Genomic DNA, 7,166 nt, shown 5'->3' with positions numbered 1-7,166 from the left:
AGCCATGAATCAGTTACATTAAATGCAGTTTTAAATAGCCATATACATCAACATGCTGTAGCTTGTGCCTGTAATGAGGTGTTAATGTTAAAACGGTCTCTCCATGTTTCTTTGCTGTATTTAACACTGCTATATGCGATTTAGCCTTTCAGTTGTCGCATGTTAGTAACAATGAATTTTCTTTAGTGAAATTTAAGAAAAAATTTCACGGCATCAAAATTTCTCATTAAATAAAATTTAAGAAAAAATTTCACAGCATCCAAAGAATTGTACCTGTTTTACATGCGGGTCCAAGAGATCCAGTAGGAGCTACTGATAACATATGCTCTTTGAAATGCACTTTCGAAAAGATAAGTATTGGTGAAATTCCTTTCTCGGAAAGATAGGTACTGGTGCAAGTCAAGCACTGATTACTATACAAGTTGTGACAAGAGTTCCTTTCTCAGCACTTTTTAACTTGCAGACTTTTTAACAACATTCTTTTTGAAAAACTTCAAAGTTAAGTAGTTTTATGAAATAAAGTACTAGATTGGACACATTTTATTAAAAACTACTGCCCTTTTCGTGGATTCTGCACAGTGACACTTCTAGTTTCATCAAGGTTAAAAATTCTATTTTCATTTGGAAATAATGGCAATTTTGCGTAGTCTTCAATTTATTGAAAGATAATTTACGTTATGGGCATTGAACTATATTGCTCAGAAAAGTAGGATCCTTCAGGTGTTCGATGAGACAAATCTGGATGTCGTTTTTTGTGTTCATCCATTTAATACCATGACATACCTGAATGGTTGTATCATTTTTATTAAAAAATTATTTTATTATTAGTTGCTATCTAAAATAAAGTTCACAATACAACACTGTTGTATGATTTTGTTCATAACTTTGTCAATGGATATGGCATAAAAAAGGTGCATGGAAAATTCAATAACAACTAAATAATCACCTACAAATTAAAACAAAAAATTAAGACTAAAAATCTATATTTTTCCGTTTCACTTAATACAATGGTAGGGTTCAGCAGAAAAATAAAAGCTGATTACTTTTATTAGACTTTTTAACTAAATACAGCCATTAAGTGTACAAAATGATAAGAAAAAGGTTTTTCATCAGGTGTAATAGGGTGTAATTTTGCCAAATAAAGCCACTAGTTATACGAAAATAGAAATCATGATTTCTCTTTCGAGCACAAAATGGCTTTTGTTGATTTGGAATTGGTGTTAATGAAATTTTACAACTCGGAAAACATCTTGAAGGTGCTTCTCGCTCCTAATTATACCTAGAAAGTCATGGCGCGCCTTTAAACGACGCTCTGCTGCCTAATTTACCACCTTATGCTTCTAACTACCCGCTTCATGCTTTATTTTTTATTTTTATATTTTTGCTTTTTTAGGTTCATAGTCTTCCCTATTAATCCAACCATGCGCTGAAATTTGTAGGAGTTTGATGGGCGTACCAATAAAAAGAAAGATCTAAATGAATCCGGCCCCATTGTATCAGCTAGAGAATTACCATATTGTAGAAGTAAGATAGCGCTTGCCATATCCCCAGAAGTTGAGTTCAACTCTTTTTGTCATAAAAGTGTAATAAATACCCAGTAGACAAGTAATGTAAAAAAAGACCTTTTCAATGTCTTTCGAACGTTTTGGACGTCTTTTGAAAGTCATATGAAAGTTTTTGGCGTCTTTTCAACGTTAAAAAGATTAGTTTCTTAAGGTCCCGTGCCCACTGGATAAAAAGAGATTTCCTTATTTCCTCTCTGGTTTTTACTGCAACCGTAGATGAGAACAGAGCTAACGGAATCGACTCCTGGGATAATTGTTTAATTAGCCGACTGAATGTCTTGAAAAACTTTTTATCTAGAGTTGAGTCATGCAATTCAAATTTTTCAAAGTTTTCTACTATAATCAATTCATTCACTGGTGCTCAAGTTGATACAGTAAAGACAAGCAACCATTTCACATAAATTAAAACTGCAAGAAAAACTAACTATTCTTCTCTGTCTCCTATTCTGTACTCTGGTGCTAACTTTTTAAATATTTACATCCATATGAAAGCTACTGCTTGATTCAAATTTGTTTTTTCAAAATTACATTTACATTGGTTCAATTCTTTTCGTTCTAGACTTTTTTGTATTTCTTTTGAATTTTTTATCGTTTTTGTGACAACCTCAGCATAAGTAGCTACTTTACCACCAAACGTTATTTTTTTTTAAATCTAATATCAGTATCAATAGCCTCTTCTTCGACTTTAGTTATACCCTTTTTCTTAGTGCTTGTTGTATTTACAGCTGATTTCTTATATAGTTTTATTTTAAAATTAATTTTGATTTAAATTTATTTATTCTAGAATCATCCTCTCGTATTCAATAATATTTTAGTTTCATCAAGGTAGTAAACTCTTTTTTGTAATACTTATTGATTACTCCACAACTATTTTTTCTTCCAACTAGAGTCGGAATGTTGAATTTCTGACAGTGTAAAAGCACATTATCTATTGCTTCAGATAAATGTTGATCTCAGTGCAAGTCTTTCAGGTTTAATACAAGGTAAAGCAAGGCCTGTATCTGTGTCGGCTGTTTAGAACCCGTTATTTTTTATTATCATTTCCAGGAATGATGCCAACTAGCAAGTTTATTTAATTGTTTTGTACCTTTTTAATCATGATTTAATACTACTAAACTCAAATTAACAACGCATAGAAAGACGCTGTTTTAAACCTATGCGATGTGAATATTCCGAAAAAACAAAAACATAATGCTTTAGATAAAACTTGCGAGTAAAGTGGCCGAACGAGAGTTTTAAATGAAGATATCACTTCTAGATATGCTATTAAAATTAAAACATATATAAATATATATATATATATATATATATATATATATATATATATATATATATATATATATATATATATATACATATATACATATATATATATATATATATATGTATATATATATATATATATATATATTTATATATATATATATATATATATATATGTATATATATATATGTATGTATATATATATATATATATATATATATACATACATATATATATATATATACATACATATATATATATATATATATATACATATATATATATATATATATATATATATATATATATATATATATATATATATATATATATATATATGTATATATATATATATATATATATATATATATATATATATATATATATATATATACATATATATATATATATATATATATATATATATATATATATATATATATATATATATATATATATATATATATGTATATATATATATATATATATATATATATATATATATATATATATATATATATCTATATATATATATATATATATATATATATATATATATATATATATATATATATATATATACAGGGCCGTCAAGAGTGAGGGAAAATTGTAGTTGTTTGCCCCGGACATCACAGTTTATGTGGCATCACAAATGCCTTACAAAAAGAAATTATTGTAAGATTAAAAAGTTTAGCTGATAACATTTAAAGTAAAAATATTTAAAGCTTGAGCAACTCTTATTTATTAATTTTGTTCTCCTTTTAAGTTTGTTTACATCTAAAATAGGGTTTTCATTTTCATTTGAACGCACGCATTTTCATCGGCCTTTTGTTTGCCTAATAAAGTAAACAGCGTGGAATAAATTTTTTTTTTAATTTAACAGTACATAAAAGTTCTTATAAAGATGAATCAAAATTTTAGATGAAAGAAAGCGATGGAAAGTAATTTTATAACGTGTTCATGACGTTACTTTTTCATGCTTCAAGAAATTTAGCTTTTAGAGGTAAGGAAATTATTTTTAAATTTTAAATTATATTTTCCATTATTTTATTTATAATATAAAAGTCAAAATTACAAGTTATAACCGAATATAAATATGAGTTACTATTTTGATTATATTTTGTTTGTAATTAGAATCCAATCGAAAGTTGTTCAAAAATGGTAATGGAAACTTCTTGGAGTTTTCTAAATAATTGCTCACTACAATAAAACGTTACAAGATCATTTGCATCTTGTTGCTAAGCAGCAAGAAAAATAATGCATGCAAGCTCATTACTTATCCTGGAAATCACAGAATGAATTTATCGAAGAGTGCGCCAAATTAGTGGTTCAAGAAGTTATTCAAAAAATCAAAAATTCAGTATACTTCATTATCATCACGGACAGCACTTCCAATTTGTCCCAAAGCAGCCAAATAACTTTCAATTTTTTTTTTTTTTTTGCATTGAAGTGATAATCAGCTGTGGGAGCTCAAAGAAGGGTTCCTTAACTAAAATAACTTGAAATAAAGAAAGGGTCTAATATAACAAAGTTAATATTGAATGTGTTGATTGAGAATGAGCTCGAAATAAAAAATTGTCGTGGTCAAGGCTACGACGATGGCGCTAACATGGCAGGTATTTACAATCGAGTTCAAGCTTTGATTAGGTCGAATAAATCTCAAGCAATTTTCATTCCTTGCTCAGCTCACACTTTTTACTTATGTGCAATACACGCTATTGAATTATCGGATCTTGCGAAATCCTATTTTGGAATTATTCAAAAGCTATATAATCTGTTTAACCGTAGCCCAGTTTGTCGGAAAATTTTTCATGAGGAGACAAATCCAACAATACATTAAGTTCTGTTAAACGATGGAGCTCAAGGATTGAAGTAGTCAAGCAATTAGGAAAAAAATCCAAGAGCGATCTCAAAATTATTATATCGTCTTAAAGAGTTAGACCTTCCAGGCAAAAGTAGTAACGAAGTTTGTTATTTTATTAAATGGATGAATTCATTTCAACTTTTTGTTTTCACTACTTTTTGGTTTAATTGTTGATGCAATTAACAACGTAAGTCTTCTGCTTCAACCTACATATCTCACTCTCGATGATAAAGTAAAGATTCTAAATAACTTTTTGACGGATCTAGATCAAATTCGTTCATCTTTGGTCCTAATTTTGATAGAGGCAACAGAAGTTGCAAAGCAATCGATATGTAATGAAATTATGTTTGCTGTAAAAAGAAGGCGAAAAAAGAGGCTTTCTTGATGAAACTTCTTGTTACAACCAATAAGAAGCATCAAAAAACTTTTTGTGTAATATCTTCAATGTTACACTCGATAATCAGAATATCCAAATGAGATAGAGATTTAAAGTAATAGAAGAGGAATTTAACAAGATTTCCTTCCTTTAATCTTCATAGAAATCTCAAACTTGGTTTAAAAGCTGAGAATCTAGCTAAACTTTACCCAGAAGACTTATGAAAAAAAAATTTTTTTGATAGAAAATATTGTTTTTTCTTTTAGTATTTAAAAAGCTTATGCTTTCCATGAAATATTTTCATCGATAAGTCCCCTCAAAAAACTTTGTTGATTTGTTTTTGTCGATAATTTTATTTTCTATTTTTAGAAATCGTAATTTAATTAGTGTATAATTTTTTTCTTTGATTGGAAAGAAATAGCTTGCAGTAGGTTTTTTCTAGATTCAAAGATAATTTACCAGATTTAAACTAAAATATTTTTGGCAGCGAAAAGCCAGTTGATTTTCTAAATAAAGTTTATGCTAAGAGGCTGCATTCAATATTTTCACAATGAACCAGAACTGATTATGCTTATTAGTAATAGTTTCGATTAAATCAGATTTATCCAATAACGTTCCTTATGAAGAAGTTATTTCAAGTTTTGCCGGCAAGAAGGCCTGGAAGATGTGTTTTTCTATTAAGACTTTGTCATAAGATTTTACCATTTTGTTTGTATAAACCAAAATGAATTAAATGTGATTTTAGATCATTTATGAAAGTAAACAAAAAATAGCAGTTCTAATTTTAATAAATATATATATAATATATATATATATATATATATATATATATATATATATATATATATATATATATATATATATATATATATATATATATATATATATATATATTAGTAAAAAATCACTTTAAAAATTTTTTTTTCATTTTACACTGTGTTTCATTAACAAAGATTCATCAGAAAAGATTCATTATTTTTGATGAATCTTTGTTGATGAAACACAGTGAAAATGAAAGAAATTTTTGTTAAGTGATTATCTACTAATATATAATTGCTCTGTTCTTTTAAGAACATTTCATTACTCTATTGTGTAGTATACATTTTAAAGTTGTTTAAATATATATATATATATATATATATATATATATATATATATATATATATATATATATATATATATATAAATATACATATATATATAAATATATATATATAGATATATAAATATATATATATATATATATATATATATATATATATATATAAATATATATATATATATATATATATATATATATATATATATATATATATATATATATATATATATATATATATATATATATATATATATATATATATATATATATATATATATATAGATATATAAATATATATATGTATATATATATATAGATATATATATATATATATACATATATATTTATATAGGCATATATATATTTAAATATATATATATATATATATATATATATATATATATATATATATATATATATATATATATATATATATATATATATATATATATATGTTACGCGGTAACTTTTATTTAAATATATATATATAAACCATAAGTCTGAACTCTTTAATGTTTCCTGAATATAATATTATTACAATACATACATATAATAAAATAGTAAAATATGGCCGTTCCTCAAGCACCACTATACAACTTCATCCCTCTCTCTCTCTCTCCCTCTCTCTCTCTCTCTCTCTCTCTCTCTCTCTCTCTCTCTCTCTCTCTCTTCCACTTAACTGACTGTCACTCTACTCCAACTCTAGTGTTTTATATATTTCTAGGACGCTAGACGCGTCCCAGTTCGTAAACAAGTTGTTTGGTAACCATCGTTTCTTGGCTTTTTTTGAATGAGTTTGTTAATTTTATATCTTCTTATTGTGCACGCTTGAGTGAGCATGGATAATATCTTTGCAATAGTTAAACGCTTGATTGACTAAGGTTGTTACTTTCGTAACATTACTTACGGGAAAAGGGAAAAGTCCGTCCTCAGACTTAGATTCAGAATCAGCGCCTAAAAGTCTTCGTGGAAAATGCTTGAAAGTACGGAATTAT

This window comes from Hydra vulgaris, chromosome 01, assembly GCF_038396675.1.
Source record: "Hydra vulgaris chromosome 01, alternate assembly HydraT2T_AEP".
Lineage (NCBI taxonomy): Eukaryota > Metazoa > Cnidaria > Hydrozoa > Anthoathecata > Hydridae > Hydra > Hydra vulgaris.
Note: the sequence above shows the minus strand (reverse complement) of the source record.